Raw genomic sequence first — 25,164 nt, forward strand, 5'->3', positions numbered from 1 at the left:
AGGGACAGGATAGCCTGCCTCACCATGGTCTTCCCCACGGGCTGCAGTGGAATCTCTGCTGTGGCGCCTGGAGCACCTCCTCCCCCTCCTTCTTCCCTGACCTTGGTGCCTGCAGAGTTGTTTCTCTCACATATTCTCACTCCTCTCTTTGCCTGCATTTTTTTCCCCCTTCTTAAATATGTTATCCCAGAGGAGCTACCACCGTCACTGATGGGCTTGGCCTTGGCCAGCGGCGGGTCCGTCTTGGAGCCGGCTGGCATTGACTCTATCGGACATAAAGGAAGCTTCTAGCAGCTTCTCACAGAAGCCACCCTTGTAGCCCCCCGCTACCAAAACCTTGCCATGCAAACCCAATACAGGAATAGAAATGACTGTTCATCACAGCTGTGCTATGATCTCTGTTTCAGCAAGTTCCTGACTGCAAATTAGTGGGAATTAGGAGAATATTCTGAAAATACATTGCTATATGCCTACTCTTTTTTTTAATAATCTTTCCTAGACATCTAATTCTGGCCACTGCTGGAAATAGTACACTATTTCTATGTTCTTACAGTGATTAATAAATGACTGGTGTTTCTGAACATTTTTAGAAGGTAGTTCTACATTAAAGTTTTTCTTCTTAACTGTATATCAAGCTTGTTTTATTGTTTCTAACTAAGCTATTTGCTGTCAGTATATTATCTTTTGGATTTTTTGGAACACAAAGGCATTTGTTACATAAATGTTTAAATAATAGGCATTTTACTTTTTTAATAATGAAAAAAATATTCCATATAGACTGAGATTAAAATTTTCAGACTCCATAATTAAAGAACAGTTATTTCCTATTATGCACTGAAAATGCTTTTACCAGTCACCAGAGCAGCTCTTCAGTTAGAATGATCATAAATTAAAAGTGAATTTTTTGAGATTTGCCAAAATGCTGAGGGGTTTGGTTTTGTTTTAGAAAAAGAATTAATGCAGATTAATTAGAACATTTTATTAGAACAAAGAATAATATCTGTAGTATGAAAGAAAGAAAATGTATCTAGCATAACATGGAAACATTAAATACAGCCAGATTAATGTTGTATAGGTCTTTATATTCAGCAGTAACATATTTCTGAATATTAATTTTCAAGGGGGTTTTATATTACACAGAGGAAATTGGTAGAATTATATTTATTTCCCATGTGCTTAACATTATGGTAAATATTTCTCTCAATAAATCTTTGACATTTTCAAGGCAATGAAATGTGACTTCCGGAGCAGGACTGCCCAACTTTTAAAAATGATTTCTGACAACTACTTCTTTATCACAGCCTGTTCTACCAATTTTGGAGTTAGTATTCTTCATGTTTTCTCATTCTTATTGAGATAATATGTGTTCATCAGATTATTGTATGATGAGTTGCTGGATTGTGTGAGGAGACAGCCTGTAGAAAGAATGTACAGACTGAAAAAACTACATTTTTATTCTAAATAAATTATTTGAAAAGCTGTTTAGCTGCATAAAACTATTATGACATGTACAGATTTTGGGACTTTCAGCAGATGTCTGTTTTCCTTCAAGTCTGTATGTCCACCTTCTAGGTGTATGCCTCACAGTTCTTCAAACTGTGCTCGCATTTTTCCTTGCCCTGTTTCTCTTCACTTAGATTATTGGGGAAAGAGACTTGCTTTATTTTATCTTTAACATATTTATTTTGGACATCATCTTTTTCATTCACATTTTAAGAAGCAGAAAGGGAAAGGACATCTCAGTTCTGATTATGAGGCATCTTCATATATTCTTTTTTTTCACCTTTTTTTTTTCCTAAGGCAGTGCCTTTCTCTGATTGTAGCTTCACTCTTCCGTGAGTAATGTTTTCATTTCTTCTCTGTCCTAAGCAGGGAAGAGCAGGTCTATTTTAAGAGACATCCAATTTACACTGGGTTAATGGTGCTAGAGGATCTTTGTAGCAAGTCTGGCTCCTTCTTCTCTCCACCCTGAGCGCCCTACCATTTTCATTATCCTGCAGAAAGTCACTTTCCAAATCCCAGGGATATGGAAGCCTGTCTGTGTAAGGACCCTGACATCTGGTTTGGAAACAATGCCTGTAGACTGAATGGTTATACTTAAAGGAAAAATTTTGCCCCGAGTATTGCTGATATTCTGACTTCAGCAGCAGAGGCTTGCTCTAACCGTAATCCTCACCGAGCACTAAGACTCACTGAGTCAGTGATGATGGTACCTACAGCTGATTCTTTTCTTCAGTGACAGAGAATTTTGCTCAAATCTGGGACTGTCATTATTTTTTAAAGGCAGAAATTTACAAGAAAAAAACAAAGAACTACAGCCTCTTTCTGTGAAGCCTGAGAAACTTGTCCTCCTGAAATATCTGAGATCATACTTTTCTTCATTCCTACAAATTCCACAACATTATGTGCTGCATCACTTAAAGACTTTTGCTTCAAAATTGCTTTCCTCTTTTTAGGAGTCTTATGTAATCTTAATTTTGGAAGCATACTGGTTTCCAGAAGTCCACAGGTATTGTATTTAAATGATTGGTCATAAGAGAAATCTTCTTCAGATTCTTCTGGCCATACTTTCTGGCTTCTTACAGCAGATGCAATTTCATGCATCCAGGGTTCAGACTTCTTCTATGAAAGCGTAAATGACGTTTTGCCCTTTAGAGATTCGTCTTTCATTGAACTATAAAATCACTGATTATCATGTCCATGCTATACATGATGTAAACATTTAAGTAAATTAAGTACAAGTAAATGTGTACAAACCCTTGATTAATAATGCAAAGTTACGTCCCACTAAACTGAAGAATTTCAAGATGTGTTTTCAAAATGCACAATCTTTTTCTGTCCTCCTTCCCCCTTTTAGAGGTCTCTTTTAGCTATTAAGAGCACTGAGAGGAGCTGACAGGCAGAGAAACACACCACAACATCATAAGCACACAGTAGGACACTAGTGTAATCTGTGGACATTCCTAACACAGATCTCCAGCTTAGGTGTCTGCAAAGTATGCTGTAGAATGATGTGTAAACAAACAAACCATTTCTAAAAACCACATGACTGACAAACATTCATTACTGTATGTTGATTGATAATTAATTATATTTTTTTGTCCCAAACATTTGAGTATATAGAATTAGTTTTTGTCTTGACTAGACATATCAGGTTTGCATGGCAAGGTTTTGGTAGCAGAGGGGCTACAAGGGTGGCTTCTGTGAGAAGCTGCTAGAAGCTTCCTTTATGTCCGATAGAGTCAATGCCAGCCGGCTCCAAGACGGACCCGCCGCTGGCCAAGGCCAAGCCCATCAGTGACGGTGGTAGCTCCTCTGGGATAACATATTTAAGAAGGGGGAAAAAAATGCAGGCAAAGAGAGGAGTGAGAATATGTGAGAGAAACAACTCTGCAGGCACCAAGGTCAGGGAAGAAGGAGGGGGAGGAGGTGCTCCAGGCGCCACAGCAGAGATTCCACTGCAGCCCGTGGGGAAGACCATGGTGAGGCAGGCTATCCTGTCCCTCTGCAGCCCATGGAGGTGAACGGTGGAGCAGATATCCACCTGCAGCCTGTGGAGGACCCCAAGCCAGAGCAGGTGGATGCACCTGAAGGAGGCTGTGACCCTGTGGGAAGCCTGCGCTAGGGTAGCCTCCTGGCAGGACCTGTGGCCCCATGGAGAGAGGAGCCCACGTTGGAGCAGGTTTGCTGGCAGGACTTGTGACCCTGTGGGGGACCCACGCTGGAGCAGTCTGTTCCTGAAGGACTGCACCCTGTGGAAGGAACCCACGCTGGAGCAGTTTGTGAAGGACTGTAGCCCGTGGGATGGACTCACATTGGAGAAGTTCATGGACGACTGTCTCCCGTGGGAGGGACCCCACGCTGGAGACAGGGAAGAACATGAGGAGTCCTCCCCCTGAGGAGGACGGATTGGCAGAAATAATGTGTGATGAACTGACCGAAACCCCCATTCCTCATCCTCCTGCGCTGCTGCGGAGCGAGGAGGTAGAGAAATTAGGAGTAAAGTTAAGCCCAAGAAGAAGGGAGGGGTGTGGGGGAGAAGGTGTTTTTAAGATTTAGTTATTATTTCTCATTATCCTACTGTGCTTTGACTGGTAATAAATTAAATTAATTTTCCCCCAAGTCAAGACTGTTTGGCCTGTGACAGTAATTGGTAAATGATCTCTCCCTGTCCTTAACTTGAGCCATGAGCCTTTTGTTATATTCTCTCCCCTGTCCAGCTTAGGAGAGGGAGTGACAGAGCAGCTTTGGTGGGCACCTGGTGTCCAGCCAGAGTCAACCCACCACACTACATCATTTTGGTAAGCAACTCCTTGATTTATAAGTCATCGGAAATGGAATATCCTCATAATAGCAAAGTTTAACAAGCCTAACTTAAAAAATATACACTGTATTATTCATGTTGCAATAGGTAGACTTCCACTTGAAGTCTATTTTGTCCTGCATCCAATACCAAAAACCAGTGACCTTTCTCCCTTTCTTCTAGTATCCCTGGGTTCCTCAGAATTCTATGTGCCTAGATCACTAGCCTTTATTTATTACTGACTTACAGTAAATAACTAATCTGAACTCTTGCTTTGAAAAGAAACAAAAACATATTATCAAACACTGTTCAGTAGCTTAAACTCATTTAATGATAAGCTTCTATTTTAGTTTGTTTGTAGGCATTATTCTTAACCTTCCAATCTGGCCAATATTCTGCTCAGTGCCCCAGTGTTGTAGTTTAACCCCAGCTGGCAACTAAGCACCACACAGCCACTCGCTCACTGCCCCCCCCGGTGGGATGGGGGAGAGAATGGGAAGGGTAAAAGTAAGAAAACTTGTGGGTTGAGATACGAACAGTTTAATAATTGAAATAAAATAATAATAAATTGCAATGAAAAGGAAAATAACAAAAAGAGAGAGAAATAAAACCCAAGAAAAACAAGTGATGTAAATGAAAAACAATTGCTCACCACCAACCAACCAATGCCCAGCCTGTTCCCGAACAGCGGCCCCCCAGCTAGCTTTCCCCCTAGTTTATATGCTGAGCATGATGTCATATGGTATGGAATATCCCTTTGGCCAGTTTGGGTCAGCTGTCCTGGCTGTGTCCCCTCCCAGCTTCTTGTGCACCCCCAGCCTGCTCGCTGGTAGGGCAGCACAAGAAGCAGAAAAGGCCTTGACTCTGTGTAAGCACTGCTTACCAATAACTAAAACATCAGTGTGTTATCAACATTACCCTCATCCTAAATCCAAAACACAGTACCATACCAGCTACTAGGAAGAAAATTAACTCTATCCCAGCCAAAACCAGGACACCCAGGCACACAGTTTTAGTAGAATTCCTTACAGTGGACATATCCCAGCTTGCTGCAGCTGGAAATCTACCCTTAACCGTGCCTTTCTGACTGAAGCATCTAGACCTTGCTTTTAATTTCAGCAATAGCAGCTAGCAGTTCTCTGTTACTCAGACGTTGCAGATGCTTTGTCTAGCACCTCATCTTAAAAACTGGAGTATCTTCTGGTTGCTTGTTGCTCTATATTCTTATATTCTCTTTCCATCCACTCTCATACTTCAAACAAATCCTTTGCAGCTCTAGTCACCTAGAGTTACAGTTTAAAATTGTCAGGGTGAAGTGACAGGAGAAGCAAGCAGACACTAGAATCCTATGCCTCAGATACAGAAATGAATGGGTTTATATCTAGGGCTCCAACATGGACAAAAGTAATTGAGTGCTGGTGGTTTAAGAAGCTATTGCCCACCAGCTGAGCTTCTGCAAATGTGCATATGCATTCTATTAGCATGGACCAATTAGCTGAAACCTCTGCCACTGGACTTAGTTCTGGTGAATAGTTAGTTCTGGGAAGTTTATAAGAAAGGTCTCATTATATTGTATTATTTGCAAAATTAATTTTTTGTTTATGGACTGGATATCCAGTCTTAGGCAGTGAATATAGAAAAATTATCATTAAATAAATAAAAATGTTAGGAGATTTATGTAATTTTCTCCCTTTCTTCTGAAATTATCTCCAATTACTCTGATGTTATAACTGGGAGCTGACTTGCAAAATAGGACCTAATCCTTATTATCAATGTTGTTAAGGTTGCGTAAAGAAAGCCCAAGTAACTTAGGATGATATGTTATTCATATTTATTCAGGTTTTTCTTCTTAAACTCAGCCTCTACATTTCACTGTTTTTATCTCATTTTCATAGCAATTTTTCCTTCCTAAACCAGAGAATATTTCCATATTGTTATCAGGACAAGGAAATATAAAAATGGACAAAAAACACTCATTGTCTTTTGGAATTTAACACCTGAATTTATCTTGTCTATAAAAGGACATATTTAGTGTTTGACTTTATATATATAATTAAACATGGCTTTAAATCTGTGTCTGGCTTTAAACAGAGTAATAGTTCTGTTGGACTGCACTTGTTTAAGGCAAGTCTTTGCTTAACTGTGTTATTGAACTGAAACCATCATGACTGGAAATAACTATCCATCTATTCTTTTAAATAGTAGTACAATTTATTTTAACTGTTTTTTTCCACTAAACAAGCTTTACTTGCCTTTTAGTAGCAGAACACAGAAAGCAGAAGGGCAAGTTCTCTCAAATCAGAGACATAGTCATTTTTTTTTCAAACTAACCATGAAGGAAAAATCATCCATGAGTGCAAGCTGATCGTTTTAGAATCTAAGAGCTTTATGTAGCCATGACAGCTGTATGATACACTTCTCTATACTTCTGATATATACATTAGTATGCACACACCATACAATAAAAACACTGTCATAAGACTGCTAGGTCAAACACTGCAGGATTAGAAAATGACTGAATTCTTGCTCTTTAAAATCTTAATTTAGTTCTCTCATGTTCACTCTATGATACGTTCTTCAGTTGCATGATCACTTACTATTTTTCCACAGTGTACACCTGGGCATACTTATAGCACAGAAAGTAATAATACATTCTTTTGTTTTAGTTTTGCTGTTGTGTGGACACGCAATTTATCATATGCTAATCAAAACCCCACTCTACAGATAAGGAGGAATAATGGTATCATGTTGTTATGAGGAAGTCAAAAATACCTAATAGTTGTAGTGAACCAGTTTAAAACAAATGTCACAAAAAAAAGTACTGTATGATTTTGAAGACCTGAGTAAGGAAAATGGGATTAAAAGTAAAGTTTTAGGCTATACTCTTCAGAACAGATCACGTGAACTTTTGTTCTAAACTGAAAATTCATCATTGGAAACAACAATAAGTTATTAACATCTAGTGTGCTAGTCAATTTGACGATGATGATTATGATTCACTAGTATGATATAACTTCACATAAAGTAATAATGTGATGGTGTAGGAAATGAAGTGTTTCCTACTATTTGGAGGAAATTCAGACAAGGCCTTATATGATTTTATCATATCAGGAGGGGTAAATAAGGTTTCCTCCGTTATCATATAATCTTTTATATTTGAACTATGAACCTAAAAGAAAGATTCATCATTGTATATACAGTTGGTCAAGCACCTAGCGACCACCATTTTATGCAGGGGAGAAGACTGTGCATTTTGGGTTTGGTTTTCTTTCCCTTGTGGTCATATAGCCATTGACTTTAATTACAACAAAGCAGGAACAATAATTTCGAAAATCACTAGTAAAGTACATTAGAAAAGAAGCTGGAGACATTCTAGGAAGCAGAACATCAGTGGTTCTTATCTTCACTTCTCACTACTGTGTTAATTTGATAAATGTTTACTTATGGAAATAAGGATCTGATAAGCAAGAAAATCCAAGTAGAGAAGAGAAACAATAAATTCAGAAAATTTGGCCTCATATTATGCAACAATTGTCAGCAGCACCTCACTTCTTGAGGGACAGCTGTTTTACATGTATTTTCCTCTTGTGAGCTCTACCAATGGAAGACAATTTTCAGGAAACATCTTGTTTTTTATTAAGAAATATTAACAACTGAGGTATTTTATTCAGTTTTCTTTAAAATGGTGTTTTGCATGCCAGCAGGCATTTAATATTATCTTTTTATAGCTGGAGTGTCAAGTGTTGTGGTTTTATCTACCTGTTTATGCTATTCAACACTGTTCGCATGAGGAACTAGATGTGGGAGCAAAAGTAGAACTTCATAATATTTAGGGGCACAGATCACGCTTCAGGAGGTTCAGTTGTTCAATATCTGTGCCATGTTGCATGATGTTTCAAAGGAAAGATAAACACTTTGATGTTTTAAATGATCTGTGAACAAAATGAGATAACTAATTTGAAACCTCTTATATTCTTATCTGAGAAATGTACCATAAATTTAAAAGTTTACTATGCAACAGTAGAAGAAAATTATCTTAAGAGTTGCCAATGTATCCAAAATGAAAATGTCCAATGTATGACTATATGTAAAATATGTAAATTGTGAAATTATATGTTCTTTCCATATTTTTTTTAAATATTGCAAAACACAGTTTTGCTTTTATTGAAAATAAGTACGTAAGCAGTAACTGTCATCTGTTATTATTCTCCGATACTGTTAACAAACAAGAAAAGAAACTGAATCTTTTTAAACACAATTCATTAAACAAAATATTTTGAGCAGTTTATGTAGTGCACATCATGTCCAGAAGCCACATTCTGGAGTATAGAGGACCTCAAGTATCTGCTCAGAGTTCATGTTAGGAGGTTCAGTACACCTGTCTTTCACAAACAACAGAATTCTGGTTGCCCCAAATTCCAAGAATATAGGAAGAGACCACTGTTGCCAACAAAGAGACACAAAAAACGAGACAGTTTTAATTAGCATAGCTTGTAGCACTCATAATACAGCAGCTTGTCAAGTATTTTTAGATGACCCAGAAAAAAATGGCTCTTCTTTGGAATAAGAAAGAACATAACAATATAGAATATTTTTTATCATTGCAGTTCCTTTTTTAAGGAATAAGTCAAGCTATTTTTCTCCAGAAACTTCAATTTGTTAACCAACGGAAGTATTGTTGTGGGTTATACTGTGCACCTGGATAAGTAACCTGTGAAAAAAATAAAACCACCAGATTAAGGATATATGATTTACCAAAGGTATGACAGGAGCTAGGGATACCGTCCTTAATTCCTTGTCAATAGATAATACTACTTAATTATATATAAGTCCTTCCTAAGAGACATTCTTCTGGCGAGGTACTTATTCTACCAGAATTACAAGCTCATACAATACTGTAATTATTTATTATCAAAACATAAAAAATACTGACGGTTTGCTTCACAAAATAGATTCTTTTGAAATTACTGTAATATCCTAGTCTTATTTCTGTTGTTTTCCTATGAAATATTGGGCAAAAGTGTTATGTGGGAACAAAGAACTCAATTCCAAATATAAAATGTTTTACATCTTACTCTTTTGTATTTTAAAGGTAAAATAAATGTGCTTTCTAATAAGGTTTATAAATATTGCTATCATTCAAAAAATGGTGGCTTGAAATATTTCAGCCAGTCCATAAAATTAATGCATTTAAACATTTTCTTTATTCTCGAAGGGAGAATAAGGCAGAGAAAACTTCACATACAATATAAAGGAAAGTATACATATATATTAAATAATAATTGTTACCCTTTTACTCATAAATTGCACTGCATTAGATAAGATATTCTAAGAAAGCTTTTGCTGAGATTTTCAGAGGAAAGAATTAGGCATCCTATGTTTAGTTAATTCAGCAGCTATAACTTGTTCAGCATCTTCAAGTATTTCAGCTTTTCTGTTCAGCTGGATATTATGTTCTTATTTTTCCTGGAGTTTTTTATTCATGCTTTGAAAGAATTTATAATTAAAAAAACCAAACAACACAAACCCCACAAGAATTAACATGCGCTTTAGACTTTCTTCAATACTTTCATTTGCTCTGGCTATTTTCAAGGGTCTCTTGCTATGTATTAACTAATAAATATTTACAGCCTTACTTTAACACCACAAATACCTGAGACCAGGAAATATTTACATTTCTGCTTTTATAGTATATTTCAAAATTCTTTGTTACTCATCTGTATAGCTGGTAGGAATTCACCAGAAATTATAAAAGGATAATACCAATTTATAAATAAGTTTTTTCTTGTCTAATTTTTTTTTCCAAAAGAAAATAGAACATAGGACTACAGATGGGGGGGGGGGGGAAAAGCATATTTGTTTCAGACAGAGTACAACCCTTCTGTCATCAAAATCTCATTTACTTCAATGTGACTAGAACTGCAACCATCTGCATATCATTTCATTGTTATTCATATATTTTATTTGCTTTTACAGAATTGTAGGAAATTATTCCATCTCTATATAAATCAATAATAATTCCAGCACATTTCCATTATGAATCTGCTACTTGCTTTCTGCATCATCGCTTCACAACTATATCACTTTACCTTTACCATGTCTTCCACCATAAAGTACTGAAACATATTTTTAGAATGTAAATCTTAATGTCAGCATAAATTGGGTAGACTACAAATGGTGGCCACCACACAGCAAAGGCAGATTTTTCAAACACGTTATTTTCCAGTACATGAGACTGCATTGCAGCCTCTGACATGAAGGAGAATAACTCCAGTTATTTACAGGTGCTACATTCATGTAACATGTGAATGAATGGCACAGAATTCTACCACCAATTGGGCACAAGGGAGGAATTAACTCTATGTGTCTCATGCTCAAGGCTTAACACATGTACATAAATTGAAATGTGGGATAAATTTTTTGGGCCTCTCTTTCTCAGTTCCTTGATGACTATATTGTGATTATCACTAATGTACTGGTTGAATTTTTTGTCCAAGCACACTTTCAGCTTACTTTGAATATTCACTGTTCATTCTTTGCATTCAGTACTTGAAACTGAAGAGTCTGTTGTTGGCTTTGATGTTTCAATGATCGGGATCCAAGTGACTGCATATTTTAAAGTAGGAGAAAATAAATTCATATTTTAGAATGGGCTATTCCATATTCCACTCATGTATTAACCTTCATAAATGCAAAATTGACAGCACTTTGTAATATTAAAGAAATACAAATTTTGTAAAATCATTCACTTGCATTACCATGGTGTTCATTCTTTTTCTGAATTGCCAATGAATTAGAAAAGTGAGTAGGATTCTCTGGCTACTGAAAACCAAAAATTTACTCCAATTTGCCGTGAAAACAAACTTTTTTGCCTCACTTGCACCCCAGCAGTACAAATACCTGTACTAAAGCCTCTTCCAAACCACTTAGCAGCAAGGATGATGCATATGATAGGTACTTTAAATTTCACGGACACAAAAGATGTCTCAGGAAACTAGCTGAAAGACAGATTTCTTCTGTCTTGAAAAAAATCTTATGTAATTATGGAAATAAAAATTATAATTTTTACTTGAATTTTGATTTTGAAACCAACTTTTAAAATATAAGAAAAAAAATTGTGAGAAAAACACAACTGAAAAAGACATTTCTGAAATTGCTTTTTTTCCCCAATCCTGAATAATCCAGTCTTCCCAGGAAATTGGCACCATTATTTTCAAAACCAACTATAGTTGTGGACCTCTCAAAACTACCAGTTCACTGAACGTTTGCCAGAACTCTCAAAACATTGCACACGCAAATTCACAAAGCCCCAAAAGACAACTTCCTCTTACAGCACATGACAATAGGCAGAGTCCTGAAGACAGCAAAGCTTTTCCAGGTGCTTGGACTCAGCTCCATGAGAAAAAAAAAAAGATGTCTTAGAAAATTACAGCTTTAGTAGTTGGCTTTGGTGATTTAGTTTCATGTTCTGGGGTAAAGAAAATGGGACTTCTAAAGTAGCAATGATATTTTAATTAGTCAAATGAAAACGTCATTTTTTTAAAAAACCAACAGAATATAATATCACTAGGTCATACTTGAATGGGGGGGAAAAACCAAAAGAAGTATATGACCATGGATTTTAGCAGCTTTACCTGCTAAAAGCTAAAGAAAAAAACCTCACAAAACATCCCAAACAAACCCTTCAAAAATATATTGTTGGAATAACAGTAGTTTGTGACAAAAAGGTTGACAGATCAATGTATAGAAAAAGATTAAAAAAAAAAGATTAGGGTAGCCGCAAACTTGCCTGGCTTAGTAAAGAACGGAATGTATTTTGCAATGGGAAGTTACAGATAAAATGAAACCAGCTGTTTCATTTAGGCTTTTGTGCACAGCTGCCTGATAGATATGGGATGCAAAACCCATAAAGGATTTTGAGGAACAGAAGGAAAAATGTCCTAGATCATTAAGTATTAAGGTAGCAAGCAAAAGTCTGCTAATCCTTTAAGCAAAGAACTCTGCCTTGGCCAAATAATTGATTTAATCTCTGTCTAATAATGTTGCTGATATTTGCCCAAGAAAGACCTACTAAACACACAAATAACTAATAAAACATCTCTAAATAAAGTAGGCTATTAGTTTTGGTAATGGTTTGGTTATAAGTATTTTAAAATTATTTTGTATGTTATCTCAGTTTTGGTCATGGAGTTACTAAGAAAGAATGTTGTAAGGAACTGTCTACTGAGGCAGGGTAGAGCCCCTGGGTTCAACCTAATATTCACTGCGGTGTTGAGCTCCTAAACTGGATTTATATCACTATCCTTGTTCATGTTATGCGGCCCTTATTGTCATCATGGCATAGAGATCTTTTTAGTTTAGCCTTTAAACAGCCAGACTGACATCCATACATATAGTTTAAGCTTAGGCTTGTCTATTTCACAGTATTTTCCTTCCAAGATTCTTGAAAAGTGATCTTGCACCAGGTATTTCCATTTTCCTGCCAATGTTCCCACACATGTTACCCTTGGACAAAAGTTTTTTTCTGAACTTCAGCCATATACTTCTGCTTTACAAGGTTGGCCTTGCTCTGGCCAGCGGGTTGAACTAGATGACTTCCCGAGGTTGTCCTTCAACCTAAATTATTCTATGATTCTGTGGAATTGTCAAATTTGTAGAGATTACTACAAAACAAATTCTCTGAGTTATTAAAAGATTACTGACTCTATCTGAAATATTTCATGACGATAGCAGGAAAAGCCACCTTTCCGTCAGAAAGTTTGGGACTAGCTTTAATCTGCCATTCAGAGTGACTTAGGTATGACAGGCACAAGGGAAAGTCTTAGGCAGCACTTAGGCAGCATTTCCACAGCATTGACCATGGGTCAGATCTTACTAAACAGCAATGTAAACCCCTCTGAGTTCAGCTTCAAACTAAGTTGTTTCTCTTTAGCAGTAAAATATACCTGCAGCATAGTGCAAAACAATAAAGAATCTCTGCCAATCTTTAAATGAAGACAATGAAAATATTTGATAGCTTTAGGCCTGTTTTGTTGCCTTTTCACCTACATCTGTACAGCATTTAGCGTAAAAGGTTGTTTTGCAGAATTCAGAGAGGAAAAAAGATTATCAAGAGCAAATCACTTGCACTATCTAAAACATATCTCTTGGGGTCTGACTCAGCCATTATTCTCTGATTTCCTTACAGCTTTGTGCTTATGAGAGTAAGTTATGTTTCTTTTCTTTTTCGAAATCTACTGGTTACTGTCTCCTTTGCCAAAAAGGTGTTATCTCCTAAGTAATTCTTGTATATCATCAGAAAAGTTTGAATTTCACTGCCTCAAATGTATCCCTAACTACCAGTATATCAGCAGTCAGTAACTATTCTCCTGCTGACACAGACTAAAACTTAATTAAGGTCATAATTATTTTTGTTTTAAGAAACTATGTTTTATAACATGCACACAAAATACTAATCAGTCATTATGTTCCATAGAATATAGTATCAGGAAAACCCAGAAAGTATTGTCCTGAAGTAATTTTTTTTAATGGACTTTGATTACTTGGAATATCATCTCAATAGACTTAAGTTTAAATTACAGTATGAAAAAAAATCAAAAAAACCTGAAAATTGTGGGAAAAGTTATTTCAGAAATGTTAGTTCACTTTTTCACCTAAAGGAGGTCATCAGTGAAGTTGGTAACTGACAGATTGAAATCCTAACAGGATTGGAACTTCTGGGCTGCAGCTCCCAAAAGCACTTCAGCAAGTAAAACAGTCAATCTGTCTGGCCAACACTCTGTTATGCCCCTTGAAGTCCTACCTTCAAGTGACCAAAAAGTTATTAAATATAACATGTTTCCAACTTAATGTTTCAGAATCAAGCAATAAGCATTTTTTAACAGCACACCATTTTTCAGAAAATTCCTGATCAGCTCTATACATAGGCAGAGCTGGGTTCAAATATAATTCTTCACATATGTAACATGCATGACTTATACCATGGTTATGGTAGCTTTTAAAGTACAAGACGACGAGTGCTGTTGAGTACTTGTAGTTTAGATAATGTATAGGAAACATAAAACATCAGTTGTACAGAACTAATTTGAAATGAATGATGAAAAGGCTTTGTCTATATTTTATTCTTCATTTGAATTAATATTTCAGCTATTTGTTTAGATATCAGCATAATAGATTTTTTCATTTCACAGATATTTTAGGCCCATTTGTCTCTTGTGTGATTTTTCTTATATTATATAGTCAAATTGTTTTTCATGTATTGAGAATAACATCATTCCAAAGTCATCTTGTTCACTCTTGCATGCAAATAATTGAGCTCCTATTTTGCCTGTTCATACATTTAAATTAATCTTTTTACCCTTTCATTGATTATTATAATAAGCAACTGATCAAGAAGCCTGCAGATTTGGTCAACACTAAAATTACAGAAAGTAGATGGCTTATATTAATACATTTACACACTTTTTTGCTTTCAGTAGATTTTTGAAGATACATTTTAGTAATATTTGAATTATTCAGGTAATATTATTTTAATGTGGAGAATAATACAAATCTAGTAGCTTGAAAGCTTTTCTGTTTTTACAGTCATTTGGTAGCATCTGCTAAAGGGTACTACCTCTTTCCACAAAGTTTGGTTTTCTTTAGTAATATTGCGTGGTTTTGCTAACAAATATAAATACAACAGCTAAACAAAATAGGGCTGATCAGGTAAACAATGACTATCCTAATGTTGTGCATTCTGGTGGACACGAGCTAAGGTTGCATGAGGAACTCCTGGTTTTTAACTTTCTGATGACAGATATTAGAGCATTGTCAGTTTCTAATGTAGCTAGGTTTGGGTTTTGGGTTGGGGTTTGGGGTTTTTTTTTCCATATAAAGCAAACTGAAACTGAAACCATACAAACATCACAACTTCTCTTAACTTCTGAGTCAAAGAGGACTGTTGATGTGAAACTGGTCAAATAAGATGAATCAGTTCTGAGTTGTAGTATGGGGATGATATTAGAGATGGTCGAAATGACCAGTGTTGTATTTTTGTAAGATTTTGAATTTTGAGGAATTCAAATACTGAAAAAATAACTGATCCATGGACAACAGGTGAAGCTCAATAGTCTTATTTCTGCTTGTGCAGCTATCTCACATCTCTTTCTTCTGTAAAATGCCTATGCATAAAGATCACTTTCTTACTTGTAACTACAAAGCTAAAGTTATAGTTAAAAAATAATTTCTTAACAGTTACTTGGTATGAATGACAATACTTGATAATTAAGAAATGAGAATATATTACACTATTTAAGTCATAGATCCAATTGTTTGCAAAAAAACCCCTCTCTTGCTGCACTGTCTTATCAAACAGTTTGTGCACTAAGAATATTGTCCCTTAAAGCAGCTGGAGATGTGTTGCATGGCTCTCGTTAATATGATTATTTCTTTCTTTTATTGTCAACAATTACTGTTCTCATTTTTTCTCTCAATATATAAAGTTTACAAGATTGCTACCAAGATGATTCAGAAATCATTTGCACCATGCAATCAAAGTCTAAGAATAGCATTTCTAGTATAATTGGAAAATATTTTTTTTTCAAGCCAATAGAGGCCCTGACACAGCAAGATAATGTTTTCAGCAAGTACTTAGAAACATAGCTCTGAAAGGGAGCTGCTGAGTGTTGGAACTAAAGCCTGTGTGATTGCAGTGATCATAGGTCAAAACCTCCATTTTAAAATAGTTAGATTTTCCTTTACAGTGATTTAATTTTTGTGCTTCTTTCTTGTGATTGCCAACGCTATTTCTATTAGAGCACTGCTTAGGACACATTTAGTGACTATTAGACTTTTTTCTAATTTCTGGTTCAAATGTTTCCACAGCCAATGTATACCTATCCACCACTGTGCCAGTATTGACTTGTGGCATAAACAGTAATTTTTTCTTTGCTGATGTTTATACCCTTGATGTGTTTGTAAAGAGGTATCATACTCCTTCTCTGTCTTTCTTTCGCTAGATTGCATCTGATACAGACAGAGAATTGCACTGCCTAGGTTCTAGCAAAATAATAGTTCCTTGGCTAATGTAAATATTTATGGCAAGCCCATACATTTCACATCTATAGTAAGCTGCTTCTAACACAGCAATTCTAACTCCTGGCGGTATACTAGAAATACTACGCTAGATTGAACAAGCAATGTTTTTTTCCATTTCCTCTCCTAAGATCAGCTCCCTACTCACTTTATCATTGCACTTGTCAGCATCTTCTGTAGTTTGATGCTATCAGTCTTGAACATGAAGAAAAAGAATTGTATTCAGCATTTCAGAATATAATGAAAGCTGATTCCCTGTTTTTTATGGAGAAAGTTTTAGCTGAAGTACCTTGGAATTTATTTTGCTTCCACTGATCCACACTGATAGCTCATTATCATTCCATGATCAGTTTGTATACTCAAGCTTTTCTCCTCCTCAGCCGCTTTCAGTCAATAAGCTTGTGGAACAGTTGTCTAGCTAGGAGGCATCTCTAGAGAGCAATTCATTCTAATGTAAAAGTCCAAGACAGAAGTTAGGCATCTTCTTGAGGTATATCTTTCCTTCTTTCATGCCATTAATGATGGAGATCCAGCAGGACTAGCTTCACCTGGAGAGCTGATTTTCAGATGGCTTAAGTGAAATGCAGTGCAGGACCTTGGTATTTTATTTTCCTTGGTTTAAACATGTAAATAATAGATAATTGTAAAATAAATTATTTTTATGCTACAGTTGGAAACATGTTTTTAGACCAGTGACAGTAATATCTAACTGGACATTATGTCCATTTAGGACTCTGATAATTTTGTAAATAAAATTTATATTTTCCAAATTAAAAAGAAGTCTGGTTTCACAATGTATATACCTGTATCTGGGTATATAAGAAAATATTCCTTTTTTTTCCTCAGACATTCAATCATTCTTTGAAAATCTACTGCATTCTATTAAATTTTCAAGAACATCTTGGAATAGAAACATTGAAAAATTAGTATTTTACTTCGATTTGTGCTTTCAAGAATTAATACTAATAAAAGTGGTAAAGCTAACTGACATCTTGAAATCACTACATTACATGTAAAATGCTTAGTTTTCATTTTAGTTATTTGGTGCATTGACCAGAATAAATTTAAATTTCTCACAAATCTGTAGAATAATATGAACACTACATAAAACTTCCTTTAAATAGCTCATCAGCATTTTAAAATAAATTACATCACTATTCAAGCATTTTACTGATAAAGCTTCATTGACACTGAATGTGAAAAGGAAGTGTTGAGGTCCAGTGTGTGAACATTTATTCTGAGCATGGTAGACAGTTTGCTGATTAGTAGCACATTATCAAGAAACAGCTGGAAGCCTTACAACTTTGATAATCTCTCCAGATGTTCCTAAAATTGTTAAACCAGAACTCTGACACAGGATAATCTAATGATTAGAGCTTGTTCAATCATGTTTCAGAGAAACCATGTTAATATTTTATATCTGAGACAGGTTTCCTGTAAGATTTCCACAGATTACTTGGGTTCTCATTGCTTGCTTCTCTCTGTGTAAAACAGAGACAACAGCGGTACCGTATCCAGGATCTGTGTGAAAGTAGACACAAAGGTTGAGTGTTCTTGTAATACAAATAGGAGGATAAACAATTATCATCTCTTGGTCAAGAGTTTGACAAATAAGCCCCATTCAAATTCATGACATCCCCAGACCTAGTGTCTTCTTTCAGGCTCTTCAGAACTCAGCCGTTAATGTTTTGCCCATAGAATGCCATCTATTCATCTTTCTCTTGCAATTTTGGTATCCACCAATTTCAGTTCTCTGCCAGTACTTACCTTTCAGTCTGTGATACTGATGTCTTGACTTTGCAGCTTTCCTCCCAAAATATCCTGGTGATATTATCTTTTAATGGATCTTACAAATGCTCATAGATTTATCCACTATTTTAATCTATCTTGCCCAATTCATTTAATTTATACATTATCAGTAGATCCTCACTATGAGGTTTCTAACTCATATTGCTAGCCTCCATGTCTATTTTCTAGTCTATACTAAACTACTGCTTTTCAAACACCTGTCACATTAAGCTTAATTACGTGTTCTGTGGCAGGTGGATACTTTCTACAGCAGGAATTGGCATGATCATATTAGGCAAAATTGTGAATTGACTTTGTCATATAATACTGTTAAAAAAGGACCACACAGATACAAAAGAAAGAAAAGCAAGACTTTTGTTACAACTTTTTAAGAGAAATGCCAAAGCAATGATGTAATAAGGGAATGGCTGGACGTATAGGACAATGTAGTTCGAGGTTCACATCTCTCTTTCTATGCAAAATAATACCTGAAACATTTCTGTTTTGTTCTGTTCTGTTCTATTTTACCCTATTCGATAGAGAATAGATAGCTTGATATGTACACACTGTCACTTTCATTATTTCAAATTCCATTCCCCAAAACCAATTATTCAGGGAGACATATTGTTTTAATGATATGGACACACAGGGACTAAGACAAGCTCAAGAAATAAAATTTAATTTGTGAACAAATGAGGATTTGAATTTAAGCCTCCAGTGACAAAGGAGAGTATTTCTGACACCCCATATTAATCTGTATGTTGGATAGCAGTATCCCATAAGTAACATGTTGTTATGTGATGTTGTGATCCATGTGGTATTTGCAGTGTTGACTATAATATATGTCTGAAAACTAAAAAGATAAGAGTTCAAGTTTCAAGTTGCTGGAAAATTATTAATGTGCCAAATAGATTTCACAATCACAATTAAAATATAAATGCTACTACAGATCAATTATATATTTTTGAGGTTGTCACAATATTAACTACATCATCCTCTTCACCTACTAGATTCATCATTCCATTTTTTTTTTTTTCTCTGCAACATCTCTTGACAATGACAACAACAGCATAGTAGGACAACACTGTCATTCATAGATGCAAATGATTCAGGGCAGGAGGTCATAGTGATGAATGACGCCGAACACTTAAAGCATCCTATTTTTAAATAACAAAGTAAGTTGATAGGTCTCTTTGTATAATGTTTATCCTTACCAAAAAGTTTTTTAAATGACCTTCCAGTTTCTGGAAAGAAAATCTGAATTTTCAAGACCTAAAAGTCATACTATATATTTCTTCAGATTTTTTTTTTTTTCCCTTGGGTATGCAGCCTTGTTTATTTAATGCTGTAAAAGTCTCAGTCAGATAGCACCTGAAAAAACAGAAATGTGTCACAAGAAGCACGAGACACTAGATCACAAGTCTGTTTCCTAGTCATAGGTGTTTCACATTTTATCCTTTCTATAATCCAGTGTCATTTATTCTGACTTTATTAATTTTTGACAACATATTACACTCAAATATAGCAGGAAATCTGTTAAGTAGTTGTATATTGCTTTTATGTCAATAGCACATTTTGATGGTGGAATGAATGACTGCAAATTGAGATTATTCTCCATTAAAAGCTGACTTTTTTGATATCTGCAGTTTCAACCAAATACAAAATTCTTTATTTCTTGCCTTTGACCATTGTCTAATGTTATCAGAGCACTACAAAATCTTATGAGTGACTCACATTATTTGTTCAAATTCAGGGCAAGACTGGCCCATTCATCAGAGCTTTTCAAGAACACGTATATAAAATGTAGGATCATTGGTTATTGGTTAGTTTCTTTTCAGTAGTGGACTTGGCAGTGCTAGGTTAACAGTTGGACTTGATGATCCTAAAGGTCTTTTCCAACCTAAATGATTCTATAATTATATGATTCTGTTTATCTATCTTACGCATCATGTTTACACATTGTCAATGAAACTTATCTTCTGATATTTTGAGATAACAGTTTTCTCAAATGCTTTCATTTCTGTCAATATTACACATATTTTGATATTATACTTTCAAATCTGGCAACAATGTATCATCTGCTTTCTCATCATCCACACTTTACTGTAAAAGTCAAAATGGTATAAGCATATGGAATGATAGAAAATTAAATTGTAACAATATACTTGTGATTTTGACAAGGTCTTAACGGTCTTTGCATCTGTTACATATTACAAAGTGAGTGTAATAATTGATTTTCTCCTGACGTTATGCAAAATTTACAATAGTTGGAAAAAATCTTATCTGTCAACTTTATGCGCTTGACTGATAGATTTAACTTGGCAAATAGTGCCGTTATCTTTATCATAAAACATTACGGTTATGAAGAAATTTGAACTCATGGGTAGATACAGACCAGAAGCAATCAGAGAATTTCAGGAGTACTTTTTAAAAATGAATAGTATCCTTGAAAGACACTTTACTGCTTTAGTTTTTATATATTTCTTTATTATATCAGTAAAGATATCATACCATAGATTTTTATATTAGAAAAGTAATTAGAATATCCAGCCTGATTATTTTGTCTCAAAAGCTGTTTAACTGTGTAATATTACATTCATATAAGACCCACTACCTTATTTTACTGGGGCAAACATATTTCCAGTTATGTTTCTCATTTTGATTAAGACAAAAAGTATATAGAATTCATCTCCTTCTTACTAAAGGATCAGTTACCCATTAGACATATGTTTCCTTCAATAAATTTGTCTAAATTTAGTTCTAGTCATTGATTCTTAGTGTGCCTTTCTCTACACTAGAAAGTCCTTCAGAATTTATTTGGTTTTGGTTTGTTTTTCTGGTGAAAGGAATTAAAAACTATGATCAAGCTGGAAATTTTTCTTACTGAAATAGATTAATTCATTTAAGTCTTTTGATATATGTGTTTTTCAGTGCTTTTATATCAGTTTTGTGCTTTTATTTGCACACTTTCCTGTGTTTTGTTATCTAAAAAATGTAGTCATAAAAATTCAATGAAAATGTTTACAAATGGAAAATCACTTCTCTCTCTGTCCACACTATTTTGTATAAAATCGTTCTGAATTGTTTCTTTATTCTGACTTAAATCTTTTCCAGAGTCATTACATTTTATGACTGCAATATTTGTAGATATGGCCTTCATTTCTTGCTCCAAAGACTATTTGTTTGCTTTGGCTTTCTGTTTGATTGGCCCCAGCTAATCAAATGTTATGGACACTTCATGATTGAGCTATCCTTCTCTTTCTTTAACATCCCAATAGCCTTCGTATGATCTATACATTTTATCCACAATGATTAATTAAATACACTTAATTTGCATAGTATAGGCTCACTGTTTATAGTGTTATTTATCTGCTATACCAGCTTACCAGATGACCTTCTTAAATTATATGAAAGTTACATTTTGTGAGGAATTATAACACATTTCCTTGCTCCAAATGTAACTGAAATCCATCTGGGAGAAAAACAAAAGGAAAACGTAGAAAAACCTTCAGTCTCCATAGGCAGAAATGTGTTGTTGCATGTATTTATTCAGGTTCTTTTAGGCAGTGTAGAATACAGTGGAATAAACTTGCATAAAGGACAGTAATATGCTATTAAAAACTTTCTAAAAATCAATATCTTAATTGCTGCATGCTATCATCTAGTTTAGCAGAAGCTTCATCTTCCACACTGTTCATGTTACCATTTAACATATATTAGCAGAATTCTCCATTGCATTTGAAGTCGGTTTATGAAACTTTACCATTTAAGATATTTGTATGGATACAACTTTTTAGTTAATGGACTGTACGGAGAGTATACTAAATTTATTTCATAGAGACTAAAACCTTGCTTTATCCGGAAACGTGCACATATCAGCAGAAGTGGAAGCTTCCCCAAGATGCTGTACAAACATAGGCTTAATCTCATCTGGAAGGCAGAGAAATCAGGTATCACTGCAATAACTCATCAATAAAGCTGAGCAGGGAGACAGAAGCAGATAACACTTTTTCCCTTTTGATGAGCAAATACCACATTGTCATGGTGGAAAGATGTTTTTAGTTTGGGCAGAAAATAATGTATACTGTTGCACTGATAGGTGTGTTGGTTTAAACGATTGTTGTATCCAACTCTAACAAGTTTCAGAAAAGTTGGAAAAAAGCTATTTTGTTTTGGAAATAGAGTCCAGAGACTAGGATTTTCTCTTCATGGCCAAGGTATATCAGTCCTGATGGTGTGACAGTGGGTCAGGATAAGGAACTAATAGTGTATTGATTTTGCATTGTACAAATTCTATCTACTTTCTCAAATGTTTAAGGAGACATGTATAGGTCACTGATGTGAGCAGAGGCTGATGTTGTTATTCTTGTATAAGGCTGCCTGGCTGAGATTTGTGTTTATGTGAGTTTATTAGTATTTTTTTAAACTATTGTGTTCTCATTGTAAATACTAAAGGTATGTTGTGACATCTCAAACATTGGAACTGTCATTTTGTAATGGGAAATAAATGGAAATAAAATTAAGAAGGTAAATACCCAAGGAATTATCTGAGGCTTTAAGATCAATTTAAAAGCTATCTGATCTGTAACATACCTACATTTGATTTGTTCAGAAATTCAGTTGATATGGTTTTGGACAATTAAGGATATAGTGTCTTATTTTATTGCATTGCAAGTGGTATGTGCTAGTAATAAATATTTTTTTCAATCGATATATTATAGAAGATGTTTACATTCTTAGTTAATTGTACACATAGACTAATCAATGTTAAAATACTGAAAAAATACTAGTGATCTAAACAAATGTATAGACTTAATACCATTTGTCAATCCAGTACAAAAAATATTAATATATCTATATCACTTCCAATGACACGGTGAAAGCTTGAGGTTCTCCAAAATGCTTCTGATTGCAGTAAAACTGAAGTTTTCATAAAAACAGTGTTCCTGGAAATTTCTTTGGCAATGACATTCTCTTATTTTATTTTCTTGTTTATAATGAAATGAAACAGTACTTAATTGCCATAAATTGTGAATACACATTACATCATTAAAAAAGTTCAAATAAAATTCATCTCCCAACTAAAAATTATGTTGATATTTGAGTATTTGAGTATTATAATTTAATATGTAGACAGATATTTTCAAGTCTGGCATGTTAGATAAAAATTTTCTGAAAGTCTGTTAATAGCTTCATTTATTTATTTGTAAATTTGATACTTGTTATCTATTTCTGATCACATTGATACATTTTGTCACAATTCATCTTAGGCAGTCATCACAACTGTAGAAACTAATATTCAAACTTAAAAATATTACTTTTTTTCAAGAAGTGGCCTATCTGATCTAAATAAAGAACATTTTATCAAATTCTACTACCTTTGCTATTTTAGTGATGATAAAAATTTTAATCAAGCCTTCAATCTTTTATGTGTTTACCTGTAATTCAATGCTTATGCAGAATTCAGTCAGAATTAAATTCAATTTTTTTCAAAGTAAAACATAAAGGTATTTGACAACTTTATTTTTGCAAGAAATGAGTAAGAAACTTTTGGTCACTCTCTAGGTACTCCATATTAAACAATATAATCTGAAGATCACTAATGTCCTCCATGCATTTTAGAAAATCAGCTAGCACATTTTGTTTAAAGGTGCCAATGATCTAAAGTTTATAGAAGACACAAGCTAAATTTTACAGTGCAAACAAAACAATAGTACATTGGCAGGGATTAGGAGACAAGCATTCAGGAATTTTTTATGTGGAAATCCTCATTTGCTTACCTATCTGTACTATGGATTCTGTTTTCCAAATGGAAAAAACAATACATTCTTATTTAGCAAGGTGTGCTGAAAGGTTAAAATTATTATAAAATACTATACATACGTACATAGTTATGGCTATATAGCCTATACGTATGGTTAAGTATGCATATATGTAACTGTAGAATATAGTTGCTTATGACAAAAAACTCTTTAAATAACATATCTAAGACACTAAAATAACATGACAACATAGGCCTGAAAAGTACGGCAGAGACCCATACATTTTTAAAATAACTTTTATTGACACAAAAAGAGCAAGCATTTTATTATTTCTCATATCCTGTTCTATGTACATAGGCTTTAATTATTTCATTCCCTGAGATTCCATTTTAAAATCATTTAGCAGTCTTCCTTTAAAAGTATTGTGGCAATATAAAACAATAATTCACACAGAACTTGATATGATTCTGTTGTGTCATATTATCTTACTGTCACAAGCCTCATCAAAAGATAGTTTAATGCATATTTATTGAAATATTAATACCTTCCTATATAGCCTATACTTCACAGTAACTTGTCTGACAAATAGGATTTAATATTTCAGTGAGAGAGACGAAAAAAAAATTCTTTTCCAATAAGCATATTTTATACAGCACACTCCCTCTTTTATACAATACTACCTTTTTCTCCTTTTGAAATATACACTGGATACAGTGAAACAAATTTATCCTTTGCATCTTTGAAGTGATGTTTTATTGTGATCAAATACAAAGAACTTTTGCCATTGCTTGTCTAGGTATCTTGTTCAGTTACCTCTCTAAGAAGCATTTTTATTTGATAAGAGTAGTAGGATATCAGAACTACTGAGCATACAAGACTTCCAGTTGCTTGTAATTCATACATTCTCCTAGCACTATATAACTGGTTTTTGAAGCATCTTCACCCTGACTCGAAGAGGTCAGTCCAAACGTATATCAGCCTCTAAATTATGTCATTTTAAAATACTTTATTCACTCCTATTTTCAATAATATAATCAATCCCTAAATATTCTAAAAATATAATCTGTCATAATTTTATGTATTTGTTAGCCTACTCATTTATGTTTCATATTCACTTTGACATTAAATTAAAAATTCATAGGATATTCAAATATCCTTAACCCTACAAGTTACACTTTAATTTGCTTCCTGCAATGTTACTTCTTATCCCTTATATTGTCTATAAAATGAAATATA

Source organism: Gymnogyps californianus, chromosome 3 (genome assembly GCF_018139145.2).
Source record: "Gymnogyps californianus isolate 813 chromosome 3, ASM1813914v2, whole genome shotgun sequence".
NCBI lineage: Eukaryota > Metazoa > Chordata > Aves > Accipitriformes > Cathartidae > Gymnogyps > Gymnogyps californianus.